Source organism: Amphiura filiformis, chromosome 18 (genome assembly GCF_039555335.1).
Source record: "Amphiura filiformis chromosome 18, Afil_fr2py, whole genome shotgun sequence".
In the NCBI taxonomy this organism is placed as follows: domain Eukaryota; kingdom Metazoa; phylum Echinodermata; class Ophiuroidea; order Amphilepidida; family Amphiuridae; genus Amphiura; species Amphiura filiformis.
In genome coordinates, this window is record NC_092645.1 from 8861830 (window position 1) to 8876512 (window position 14683).

At 37.5% G+C, this 14683-nt stretch overlaps 1 long non-coding RNA gene across 1 annotated transcript; it reads left to right on the forward strand.

Annotated features, from left to right (window-relative positions):
* The first annotated feature begins 6567 nt into the window (after positions 1 to 6567).
* Positions 6568 to 14312, forward strand: LOC140139359 (uncharacterized). Its single transcript, XR_011857094.1, has 4 exons — positions 6568 to 6656; positions 7869 to 8035; positions 9372 to 9407; positions 13564 to 14312. It is a non-coding gene; the product is annotated as an uncharacterized lncRNA (long non-coding RNA).
* Positions 14313 to 14683: the final 371 nt, after the last annotated feature.

A 14683-nucleotide genomic window follows, 5' to 3' on the forward strand; every position in this document is an offset into this window, starting at 1 on the left:
TACACAGCAAGGGTTCGTTAAAGCGTGTTGATTAAACTTGTAACTGTTACATCATAACATGTAATTGGTTAAAACGTCACTATCAAGACACATTAATGTGACTTCATTTTCACCTGTGACATGGGTTACATGTCTCTTTTGCTGCATCAAAACGAGTCAAACTCAAGAGAATCCAATCATCGGCAACTTATTTCCGGATTCTGCAAAGCATAAACGATTGTAGTCTCACATCTTCTAGACAAAACCGGGAGACAGAATTTCAATAATTCAGCTTTCATAAGGCATTTTGTTAGTCTAGGTTGAAAACCTAGGTGTCCTTGTTATAATTTGGACCTGCTGAATCCCAAACAGGTGACGAGTAGGTGTTATTTTGAGTCCAGAAATGACCTCATAGGGTTATATTTGGGTAAAAAAGTGCCCGATTTCACTCTTTAGCATATCCAATTATCTGTCTGTGCGAGTACGACCTGTAGTTGTGGAGTTATATACCAAAATGTCAGAGCTGCTCTCAATTCATATCTCATGTACTGTTTGTACGTTTGCAGTTAATAACTACCCAACAAGACCAAGATTGTGAAATTTGACTCAGTAGAACTGGAGAAATGCTCCATAATGCTACCCCTACCCCTTAATTTAGCAACTCAAATATCATCAATATTTAACTAAATACATGTCTCTAGCAAAAACATTGGTAAACAATTGGAGACTGCTTGCTATTTGGTGATGTTCTGGAGGGTCTAAACAAACTACCAAAATTGTTTAATATTGGCTATGAAAGCATCTCAATGCCTCCTTTCCCCAGGTTGTTTCTACTGATTTCTCTAAATAGAGTTATACAGTAAGAAATGGTGAATAAGTAGGGATTTTGTGAAAATCTACAGCCTGGGCGAAACATGCTCCGATATTACTGATATTTTAGCACAATAGTAGTATGTACCCTAGTAAAATTCTCCGAGAGTTCCAAGTCGATCCACCCTACTGCACATGATAATATAACAAAACTACCTTTTTGGGTACCCCAGTATATGACGCAGGATCACATATATAATTCTCCTTATGCTCTTTAGTCTTCTCCTTTTCCTTTGCCTTCTTCTGCCTTTTTTTCTTTTCTTTTTTTTTTTTTCGTTTGCCTCTAGCTCAAGAATCAAAGTACCCTCAAGGCCCATACTTAGTACAATGATGGCCCATGACCCCTAAAATGTCCTAGGGTAATCTCTACCCTAGATGTCAAAGGTTACGGGCTCGAGGGGCCAAAATATAAAAATACAAAACATACGGTTTCTCATCAAATAAAGCAGCCTCAGGGCACTGAGTTGGTAAAATTATAAAATTATAAAATGGGCCCCAGGGCCCCAAATGTTAAAATACTTGGGAACAGATTGACAAGATTAGCTCCGAAAATACAAGGGAACAAGGGATCATATGTGGCACACGGTATGTGTCCTCACTTATAAATGTGCCTATTGCCTATTTTGGCCCCAGATGTTTAAGGCAAGGGGCCCTAAAGGCCCAAATGCTGAAACAAAGGGCCGGCAATTTCTCAGCAAATAAAGTAGCTACAGCGCTCAGATTTGGTCCACCAACAGGTATTTCGCATTATATTGTTATTGGAATATAAGAGCCCCATATGTCACATATTATGAGCCCCAGGGCACCAAACGCTAAAACATAGGGCCGACCGTTATTTAGTAAATAAAGCAGCGACAATACCCTATATCCTGATAGCCCTTTTAACATTAAACACATTACGGGTTGTCAGGATGGTTAAGTGTGTCATGCTTTGGTTAGGTGGGGTTGGTAGGCTGGGAATCACCTTGACCTGAGCGCAAACAGTACTTAAGGCCAAAAAAATATTTTTTATTTGTCCTTCACGGCTTTGAAAGAGGAGGTGTGGGCGGGCGGATTTTTTTTAAATCGGATTTGGCGTATTCCTGGACGTAGCTAGAGCTAAAAGCTACAATCATTCGTGGTGATTTATAAAAACAACATTTTGTTTCTTTAATATACAAAGTTATAGTTTGTGTTCATTTCATAGTGTTTTAATGATTTCAAAATGGATATAAATCTAATGTATTTTGAACTTAATAATAATAGACTATGACATGAACACAAATTATATCTGGGGGCTTATTGTTTTCAACCATGAACAATCCTAGCATTTAGCTCTAGCTAAGTCCAAAGATACTCCAAATTTGAAAACAAAACAACACATTTTTTTTATTTATTAAAAAAATGAAGAAAAAATGGTCAGGCCTTAAACTGAGAAGCGGGCGGTGGAGGACAACATTTTTTTGGCCTTTAGTCCATTCTTGTTGTTTTCAGTTACAGCCCTTCGTTTTAAAATATTGTAGGGAGTTAACGGAAAGAGATATATCACTGAAGTTTTGCATATTTATAGGAAATGTAACTTAGAATGATATTACATGGAAAAATGTGATCCGAGTAAAATTTCTAAGAGTAAATTTGTTTATGAACAACATGGATAAAATTGAAATACGGGAAATTGATTACGAATATATATTAATTTTGGACTTAAGAACTTTCTGCCCTCAAATTTGATTAAGACACTTTTAATGGCTAAAAATCATCAAAGACTATGAATACTAAAATTCCTAAAAAGTGGACTTAACAATCTCTAACAGTAAATGTATGCTGGAAATGTTTATGACGCCCTTCCGCACACACACAAACACCCAGAACAAATTGTCCGAAAAGGTCAAGAAATGTGTGCGGTTGTGCGCTTGATGAAAAGAAGGAATTTTTGATTGCAACAGCAAGGTATGCACGCAGAGTTAGCTGACTATCAATGGAATTCGTTTTAAATTTTGTACACGCGTTCAAAAGCATGTTGTAGATAGAGATTGTAAATGCTGTGAATCCCTTAGGTGGTGATTATAATGTTCACTGTGTTTCACAGATTTGCCAGGAAAAACCAGATATATCGATGAAATTCATTTCATTCAGTATCCCTAACGATCAAATATTCTTATTTGCTTTTTAGTGGAATGTTCTCCTTCATGTGTAAATGGGTTCTGCTCATCATCAGGATTTTGCGTGTGCCGTCCTGGATTTACTGGAGAACAGTGTGAAGACATAGATGATCCAGGTATGACATACGTTTAGTTCCACCAAACCAAACATAAGCCAAAGACAATGATATAAAGGATACTGCTTATCATTTATTAAATTACTCTGCATCTAAAGATAAGCAAGGTAATGCCACAACAAATACTTTGCAGCAATTCCATACACTCTCAGCAATACATGGTTCAACTGGTTCTTCATGTTCAGTGGCGACGCAAGGGGGGGTGGTCCAGGGAGTATTTCCTCCCCAAATATTTTTCTTGCCCCTAGTTTGCCTCCCACTTTTGAGGTAACCCCCAAAATTACCACTTTTTGCGAATTTCCCCCTCCTCCAAATTCACTTTTCCCCATTGCCATGAACCCCCACCCTGAAAAAAGTCCTGGCGCCGCCACTGTTCATGTTGTCCTCAATATAGAACCGTCATGGGCTCTTCTCAAGAACTATATCATTGGAGAATCATCGTGAATGGGTTCTGTAGGTCTTTTATTAAACTTCATATATATGCTGATTACGAAAGGTCAAAATGTTTATATGATGGTCGGTTTTTCCTCCATGTTACATATACTTTATGTATAATATCATTAGATCTATACAATTAACTTCCAGGACTGTTAAAAGTCGAACATGTAATCTTTTTATAATTTCCCATGAAATTTGTATCATATCACGAATGTCAAAAATCCATGTGATATCAGAAGGACATTCCTCGTATTCAGAATGAAATTTGGTGTGAACTGTGTCAAGACATAGATCCTGATCCAGGTATGACATACGTTTAGTTCCACCAAACCAAACATTTAAGCCCAAGACAATTTTAAAAGGATACTGCTTATTATTTATTAAATTACTCTGCATCTAAAGATAAGCAAGGTAATGAATACTATCAGTGTAATTCTGCCACAATAAATATAAACCGAAGCCACCGAAGTAATCATTTAATTCCATACACTCTCAGCAATACATGGTTAAACTCAGAACCATAAATAATGGTTCTTCATGTTCAGTGGCGGTGCAACGGGGGGGGGGGGGGCCGGGCCGATGAGGGGGGCATTTCCCCCCCCCCAAATATTTTTTCTTGACCCCCAGTTTGCCTCACAAATGTTTGAGTCAAACACCAAAAATTACCATTTTTGCGAATTTCCTCCTCCTCCAAATTCACTTTTCCCCATGCCCCCTCCTGAAAAAAAAGTCCTGGCGCTGCCACTGCATGTTCATGTTGTCCTCAATATAGAACCGTCATAGGTTCTTCTCAAGAACTGTATCATTGGAGAATCATTGTGAATGGGTTCTGTAGGTCTTTTATTAAACTTCATATATATGCTGATTACGAAAGGTCAAAATGTTTATATGATGGTCGGTTTTTCCTCCATGTTACATATACTTCATGTATAATATCATTAGATTAACTTATTTGATATCAGAAGGACATACCTCATATTCAGAATAAAATTTGGTGTGCCTGATAAACTATAAGGTCTCACAAAAATACTGTGCAAATATTAATTTTGTTTTACACAGCAAGGGTTGGTTCAAGCGTGTTGATTAAACGTATAACTGTTAAATCGTAACATGTAATTGGTTAAAACGTCACTATCAAGACACATTAATGTGACTTCATTTTCACCTGTGACATGGGTTACATGTCTCTTTTGCTGCATCAAAACGAGTCAAACTCAAGAGAATCCAATCATCGGCAACTTATTTCCGGATTCTGCAAAGCATAAACGATTGTAGTCTCACATCTTCTAGACAAAACCGGGAGACAGAATTTCAATAATTCAGCTTTCATAAGGCATTTTGTTAGTAGACGTTGAAAACCTAGGTGTCCTTGTTATAATTTGGACCTGCTGAATCCCAAACAGGTGACGAGTAGTCGTTATTTTGAGTCCAGAAATGAACTCATAGGGTTATATTTGGGTAAAAAAGTGCCCAATTTCACTCTTTAGCATATCCAATTATCCGTCTGTGCGAGTACGACCTGTAGTTGTGGAGTTATATGCCAAAATGGGCATGATGGGTCGAAGATCAATTTAAATTGTACAGGCGTCAAAAATTAAAGTTGCTCCAAATGTCATGAAACTTGTACTAAATTTTTTGTTAAGCTTTAGGCAGTGAGGAAAAGATGTGTAACAATATCTGAGATGTATATTAAATATGTTGCCTGGCCAAAAAGTTACATGTCTCCCATGGCAATTGTCCTGTAAAATCTGTTTATCAGTTCTACCAACGTAACTATACATCACAGATTTATCTTATTGCCTATCCCCTGCACATGCCAAATATTTGACTTCCCAATTGGTAAACCTCATGGTCTCGATACATTGATGTAAATCATTTCACTCGGTATCCTTTACGATCTAAAAATATTACTCTTTGCATTTTAGAATGCTCTCTTCCATGTATAAATCGAGGGTTCTGCTCACCATCATTGCCACCATTTTGCGTGTGCCCTCCTGATTTACTGGAGAACTGTGTCAAAACACAGTTCCTGATCAAGGTATGGTATAAGTTTAATTGTACCAAAACAAAACGAAGTAATCTATGTGATAGAAGCTAATTGCTTATTGTTAAATTACTTTGTAATAATACAAACAAAAAAAACCTTCCTGACGAGCTGCGAAGGTTAGAAAAGGTTTCCAGAAAACGTTTGAATGTCGGGTTACATAAAGGTCATATAAAGGGTATAAACGTTTTCATAACATTTAAAAACTTTTGTTGATAACCCAATGCAAATATTCTAACATAATATTTATTAAGTGTTAACAACCATTTGGCATAAAATGTTTGCAAAAATATATTTTACAATAATAAACATTTAAAAAGATATTGCTGTAGTGTTTTTTTAAACAAAACGCTTTTATGTTATTAAAATGTGCCTCCCCCAATCGATTGCACAATTTAGAAAATCCCATATAGGAAAATTGCCAAAACACGGCTTATGCCCCCAATCAGAATAGGTGCCCCCTCCCCCAATCATGGTCCGTGCCCCCCAATCGGATGACCCCCGCTACGCCACTGCAGTACCGAAAGTCCGAGACGAAGAATATTTTTAACTGACGTTATTTAATTAAATCCCTAGCGAGATGGTATCGAGGTATGGCTTACGTTTGATTTTACCACACCAAACATTACCCCAAGCCAATAATATTTCCTTATTATTAAATTACTTTACAGCAATGCAATAAATGTCTTCCTGAATGAGCCATAAAGACGTAGCTACAAACAGTCTGAGACTAAATTTATTCCAACTGAAGATATTTAGTTAACGTTCCTGCAATCGTTTTTGTTTTTTCAAAATCAAAAATCAATTCACTTTGGAAAGCTCATTATCAATGGATTTCGTTTATATTTTATATCTCCAAGGTGATAAACATAATGTACTTCATAAATTTGCCAGAAAAACAGAGGCGTTGATGAAAATCATTTCACTCTCTATCCTTAACGATCCAATATTCTTATTTGCATTTTAGTGGAATGTTCCCTTCATGTGTAAATGGAGGCGTCTGCTCACCATCAGGAGTTTGTCTTTGCCCTCCAGGATTTACAGGAGAACAGTGTCAAGATAATGAAGGTATGGCATAAGTCTAATTCTGCCATAACAAATAAAATGAAGCCAACTATAACATAGAGGCTATTTGCTTTATTACTTTACAGTAAATACTATAATTATCTTCCGACCCGCGTTTCGCGTTTGCTCTCGTGTCGCTAGCTGAGTAACGGGAGCGATTATACCCGTTTAATTCTGTTACTGCATTTTTCATTTCCTTTAAAGGTTGTACATTACTTCCTATTAATGACAACTAATCATATGATTTGAACACGAATACATGTTGGCATAGATGACGCGGATGCATCAAAATATCTAATTATTGCCAATAGCAATGTTTTTGGGGTTGCCATGGTAGCCAACATTTTATGTAAATCTAAATGTTTATATGTTAGAAAATTTGAAGAAAAAAACAACGAATTTATGGGGTTTAAGATTGTAGTATGTCATAGCGGTGTTTACACTCAAATATTGAGACAACTAAAGCGAAAACACAAGAGGAATGTATTGGGTTCTATGAAGGAAATCCCAAGGTTTTGATTATAAGGGGTGTAATGTTTCTCCCATATGATTTATATAGGGAGGGAGAAAACGCCAAAAACTTTTGTTTTAATTCAAGAACCGCAAGACCTATATAAATATAAATATGAATATTGCCTTCCTTGACTCATTTGCTTATGATCTATGTATTGATTTGATGGATTATAAAAAGATTCAGATTCAGAAGGGCATTCTTCGTATTCAGATATCAGAAGAGCGTTCTTCGTGTTCAGAATAAAATTTGGTGTGTTCTATGTGCTATTAGGTGCCACACAAAATTATGTGCAAAGGTGGGTGACCGAACCCGTAAGAAAATTTACATTAATAGCATTAGGAAGTATGTTCGTGTACCTTGTTTTGCAACGTTGAAAAATATAATAAATATACATTTACTATGCGTTATAATAAAAGCACGGAGTCAGCTGGTATCTTAATTTGTGACCAGTCCAGGGGCATTACAAGCGGATGGACAGGGTGGACGAAGTCTAGTTCAGAGGCCACGAGCAAAAAAAAAAATGAATAGGGTTAGGGATATGGCTGATAAAAGAGATGGTAAAAGGACCCCACACTACTCCTTGTCCATGGGCCCGAAGCTCTTGCTACATCCCTGGACCAGTCGTGTTGCTATTTCATTGAGAACTACCAAAACCTTCTAATCAATACTGTCCACTGTTTTTTGTTTTTTTATGTTTGCAGGATTGTCCGACAGTGCCCAGGGAGTTTTGATCGGTATTGGCTTTTTCGTTCTATTCATAAGTATGATAGCCATAGCCTCATGCATGTTCAGAAACTTTATCCAACAACGCAGATCTGCTTCATCACCAGCATTGCCAGCCAACCCCACTCTAGACACGCTTGATTTGGTAGGTTAACCGTCATTATGTACACTAAAGTCTACTGAATGTCTCGCTGAATGTCCATGTGATGGCAATAAGAAGATATGAGCAAACATACACCCCAGTGGCGTAACCAGGTTTTTGGAGCAGGGTTGAACGCAAACTTGTGAATCTACCGTGGGATTTTTTTCCGACTGAGAAATTGTGAATTGTTGACCCAATTTGTTTTGCTCGGAGCGCTCAAGAATATAAAAGAGGGGGTCTAACCAAAACTTACTCCTTTTTTAAACATTTAGGCCTATAGTTATCATAAAGCAACATACCGTAAACGTTCGCCTAATGTCACTTTTATTTTGTGTCTAAGGGAGCCCATAGCGCCTTAAGGCGAACGTTTACGGTAATATGCCATGCAATTTGCCAAAATGTGGTAAATTCTGAACGTAAACAGGCGACAGGGAAGATGCACATCGCACAAATTGTCCATTGTTGGCTACATTTTTAACCAGTGACCATCGTGTGCTGACGACCTAAGATATACCGACGGTCCATGATGAGCGGGGGTGGGGGAGGGTACGACCGCTGCCCCCACTAGCTACCTCACTGATTGATACACCCCACCAAAGTGCTTGAAATAAGCTAATAATCTGTAAGCTCCAATCGGGCCATAGGTTTTGAAATCTACAGTCTCATAAATTTCCTCGGGCAAGAACACAAATTGTAATGTTACATGTACAGGTCCATATTCTGCCACTCATAAACCTCACGACTCACATATCAACAACACATTATATGCATGGATGCTAAAGTCAGCATCAGCGCAAGTGCATTATTTTGTTTAATTTCTCGAGCAACAAGTAATACGCGTTTATTAACCTATTTCATGCACGAGAAGAAAAAAAACACATGAATTTTGCTGTTTTTCAAACAAAATTATCACTAAAGATATTGGAAAACAGAACCAAATATAAATGCATCAACCCGCCCAAAAATGAATCAAGCCTACGCGACGCGAACGTGTGTGCAAGCACTGCGCGTAGTACGCGGAGTGCACAATATACACAATCAATGCATGGTTTGGATTTTTCTAACAATTGCTCTGATTGGTTCGCGCTATCTTAGTGTGTATGAAATTGAAATATCCATACCATAATCTGCATTAATTAGTGAACAAAAATGATATCAAAATAAGCATATTACATCATCTCTATCAAAAGTAACGAATGAAAATAGTTTAGACACATAGAATTATTAGTGAATCTAGAAGGAGCGCAGTAAAGTGCTAATCTTAATGATCATTATCAAAAATCAAGTCAAAAGTATGTATGTCATACATTCTATACAGTACAATTTCTTTTGTTTTCAGGCTTCGTATCCGTATTCAGTTCCGAGATACCCGCAGGTATGTCTTGTTTGTCTGTTTAGTTTTTGAGTGTTTAATTTAATTGTTAAAGCCTTAAAGGGACCATTGAAAGAAAATATTATTTGGTATCAAAATAGAGCCCATAAAATATAGAATCAATATCTAAAACAATTGAAGAACTAACCATTTTAGAAATAAAAATACAATAAAAACAACGTACTCGATTTACCCCCTTCCGACGCTACATCGCGCGTCATTATCAAAAGTAGAAAATTGGGCGCTTTCCGGATGACGTCATTGTGGTTACGCGTTTAGAGTTGCGCTGACATTTTGCCGGGATAATTTGACAACAGCGATCGCGATCTAAATATCAGATGCAATAATCATGATAATACAACCACTTATATAATTATTTAAAAGTCAAGTAAACCAGTTGATTGTCCACATGTTATCAAAAAGAGGAAGTGGAGGGCCTTTTTATTTATCATTTATTATTTTTTTACAATGCAAATGGATTTAGGCCTATGTATTATTCCTGGACATTGTTAGTTGTGTAACTTGTAGAGGAGGATGATAGGATCGAGGCTCTTGCTATTTGATGGTTCTCTGAGAGGATGATTAAAACAAAGCCTCTAAATTGAAATACTTATTGGACAGAAGGAAATCTAAACAATTGACAATATTATTAACTTCTGAAACATTGAAAAAAAGTTTTCCCTTATAATAAAGAAAATAGCATTAAACATTTCAGACTCCTTCAATGGTAATGCCATGCGAAAGGAAGCGGGCCGGGCGGGGACGATCAATTGTCATTTTTTTTCATCATCAAGCATGTAGCTTTCTATTTTACTTATTCATGAATTCAACCACCGGTCAACATGACCAAGATATGATTCCAATGACTTTATGTAGGCCCTACATGGCATGTATAAAACCATAGAACTAATTATGAGTAGGCCTAGGCCTATGATATAGGACTAGGCCTATGACGAAGGGAATATCGCCAAGATTTGCCGCAACACATAAATTGCTGATGATGTGCCGGCGCGAACACCTCCCATGGGTATTATTATTATAGGCCTATGTATTTTTTTCCGTATAGGACCTATACCTTAAAATATTCAAGAGATGACAATTAGTTTAAAAAAAGCCTTTTCTTCCATAAGTTAACTTTCAAAAGCGCTTATTTTCATACCCCAAACATGCCAAAGTAGACCTAGGCCCTTTTATTTTGCAAATTTATGCCATGTGTTATACGGGACACTTGCCAATATTATTTGAGCCGTTGGCACTGGGGCAGTAGCTGAACCGCAGATGAAGAACATAACATGCAAGCTGTTCTTGAAATAAATTACGAGGAGCGCCTACAAACATACATAGGCCTTCAAAAAGCCTATATGCTACAAACATCAAATGGGAACTATTATAGGCCTACACTTATTTTAATCCATGGATGGTAAGGCCCGTGGTAGGCCTAGGCTATGCGAAATTGATGTCAGTCATTTCTAAAAACGAAATATCCAGCCAGGCGCGCTGTATTTTACAAGATTTACCCAATCAACATAAACTTTGTAACTGTAGGCCTACCTTTGATAAAACGCTCGGACTTTGCACATTCAAGTTTCAGTGGGAGTTGAAATTGGATTAGGCCTAGGCCCTATAAGCAGTTCCGAAAACGCAAACTAAAGGCTGACAGTTAATATTGTTCATATGGTTGTTTGGAGTGGCCTTTATATGTTCCTCTCGTGGTTCTTTACCTTCGAATTTGTTTCTCGTTTTTCATAGGCCTTTAAAAATAAATATAAATAAATTTCGGCTTTTATATAATAGCGCCTTCTTCCAGATCTCGGAGGGTTCAAAGCGCTGTAATTTCGCTGCCATGGTACTGCCACAATCAGATCGCATCGTCTAGGCTGGATGCTGCCGAACATGTCGCAAATCTAGCCGCACTTGGATTGTAACATCCACCAATTATCTTTTCAGCTCCCCAAATTTCATTGGGTGAAGGAAGTTTTTGATAACCAAACAACTAATCACCGATTTTTGTGAAGCAGGAGGAAACTGGAGATCCCGGAGAAAATCTGCGAGCATGGATCCGGGATCGGGATAAACCAAGTTCACATGGGTCTTTTGGCCGCGCACCGGGGCTTGAAGTTGAACCCGGGACCTCAGTGTGGTGCAAGGCGAGAACCGCGCCAACTCGCTCTCCCGAGCTTGACTTTTGTTTTGAACCTGGTCCCGTCCCATAAGCATGATAAGTTTGTCCATGGAAATATTTCCACGGTGTGTCTCAACACGGAGCGACCGTTTTGAAACAAACCAGCACACTTTAATCACTCGCAATTCAGCTTCCAAACTTCGGAGTCAGGATCGGCTTGCGTTTTAGGCCCGGCGGTTAACCTATAGGCCGCACGCCCGGGAGGTAGGCTATAGGCCTGAAGAAATTAAGTCGCATGTCATTAACCCGAAACATCATTGCCTTCTCTTTCCTATCCTCACCAGATATTTCAGAGGAAATAAGTAAAGAGTTGCCTCAGTAAAAACAAATGATACTCTGAGTCTCTTGCAAAAGCCGAGCAGCTAGCACTGACAGCTTTGACTTTGTCAATATGAAGGCCTAAGCCTAACTTACTTATGTTTCCCCGTTGTTGGCCAATTTTGTAGGCCTAGCTAGAATTTATATATAGGCCTATGATAGAAGTCATTGTAGCTTTGTAATTTATATTATAATATCCTTTTTAATATACATGTTAGGCCTAAAGGCACAGAAAAGTTCATTGCTGTAAACACGTTCATGCGTTGGTTTAGGACCAAGTCTGGACTATGCAGTGTTGCCATGCAGCGGAAAGGATAACCACTTTGACGTCACAGGGGTTGCCACGTGTCGCTGCACATATGAATTGGGCGGAGCGACGCGACATTGGGCGCTTTGTCTTTATTTGCTGATTTGGGGGGTAAAATAAAGGAAAATTGCGTTTATCATTTTAGAAATGGATTCTATATGTTATTAGCTTTATTTTGATACCAAATATGTTTTTCTTTCAATGGTCCCTTTAATGTACGATCTTTTTAAATGTTTAGATTTTTCTTTTTTTTCCTGCAAAATGATAATACGCAATCATTATGAAAGTTCCCAATACATTTGTACGTGAACATCATAAACTTCACCTCTATCACTCGAAATATCTCCCACTATTTGGATTAGGACGGCGAGTGCGGCCTCAGAGTTAGTCTCCTACGCAGCCAGTTTGGTTACGCTCCCTCCACATGTGGAGGGAGCGTAACCAAACTGGCTTCGTAGAAGACTACGATTTGCGATCGTTCTGACATATTATCATAATCTAAAAATTATGATAATATGTCGGACCAACAGAAAATCATCCCGTTTTACTACTAATGGGGCGAATTTGACAGTTTGTTCATAGATTTAAGTAGGAAAAATCGGTCTTGAAAAAGATAAAGGTATATTCTGAAAAAAGATCGTACATTAAGGGTTAAAAGTGGTGCAACTTTTTCTCAAGCGTTTACTTTTAGCTGCACCCCCATGTTGGTTTTATATGTGTTATTGTGTTATTATGTGTGTGATTTTGATGGAATTAAATTGAATATGAATATCAACCAAGAAATTTACTGAATGCGGAGAAGCGTTTTGATGCCACGTTAACATGGCAAGAAGCAACATCAATTAACCGGCTCAGCCCTACCGGGCTTGGGTCGATCCTTACATTAAGGAACAACCCCGGGTTTGCGGCCTTGATGTTTTTTGTTTGTTTGTTTGTTTGTGTTTGATTCCGGCAGCCCGCCCGGGCTTAAAAACATCAAGGCTCCAAGCTGAGGCTGAACACTTCCAGAGCACTTAATTCCAGTTCAAGCCTTTTGCTTGAAACGCAATGTAAACCCACTATTTGCAACACAATTATAGTTTTAAGAAATGCCATGGTATAAAATGCTTATTTGAGTCAGTTTGAAGTGAATCCAATGATTATATAGTTCACAATGGCCGGTTATCTAAAAATATCTGAAACACTGACTCCGAATGAGTTTAACTTCCATTTTTAAATGCACATTTTGTTGGAAAAGCTTTTTGTATGAAACTTTCACAAGCTTGACGGCCATTCATTTAATAGCTCGATACCATACTTAACAAGTTGTTATTTTTTGTTTATTTCCTATTTCTGTTGATTTTTTTTTTCAGAACCAAATGATGTTTTGAGCCCAATGAGACAATTTCCGACCTTAGCAGCAATATGTTACACCAATCTTTCCATTTATAGTGGTTTGATTCTTATAATTATAAAAATAATATATCTATAATATTACCTTAATTTGATTACCTCCATAGCTCACAGTCTTGGCTTAATATTAAAATTTGAAACACGTACTATCGTGGTTTGTAATATTCTATTACACTGAACAATTTTGGCAGATAAAGTATTTTAATTAGAGCTAAGGAGGCTTAAATTACCGATGTTTACTATTAATTTCAAATCGTAATAGAAGATCTAAAGATACATGTTTCATGCATGGAAGAAGCTTAATGGAGATTTCAACGCTAAGAGACCGTTCAATATTTACGACAGGGTGAGTGGGAGAAATGCCAACAAATCGACAAAAACTTTCGCCCGTCCCCTTCCATACGCGCAAACTCTTTGTATTCCCCCTTGTTTTACCATTTTTCTTCATTTAGAAATATTGAACGGTCCATACGGTAACTTACAAACGTATGCCAACACAATTAAATTGAAAATCTCTCTTTTGATTTTTAATTTGTTTACCTGGTGTACGCTTATAGAAGTAATCTTTGAATGAGAAGCTTAGAATGAGTAAACTTTAAATGAGAAATCGCAATCTGTGAAGTATCTCTACATTTATCCCTCGTAAGTTATGTCTTTTTAGTATGTTAATTATATTTAAGATTTTTACTAATGTCCTGTCATAATGTAAAAGGCCCTCCAAAATTGAGAAGTTTGGGCTATACACAAAACATAGGCCAACAATTCATTATTGGGTAAACATCGTACAAACATAATGTTTTCCTCGGATTTTTGGCTCAATATGAGAGGAATTCACTATAAGTATTAGGTTTAAGCTCAATAACATTTATATTATAGAATAAAAATAAATGTCCCTTGGCCTGACACCCCCCCCCCCCCTTCCGCTAAGTTTGTTTGACTACCTTGCCCCTCTACCAGCTCAAATTATTTTGGCGCATATTTTGGCGCATATTTGAGCTTATTTGCATCGGGTACAAATCTGGGTGGTATAACTAAATTTTTTAGGATAAAAGCAGCTGTTTTTGGTTGCACAAGTTTTTT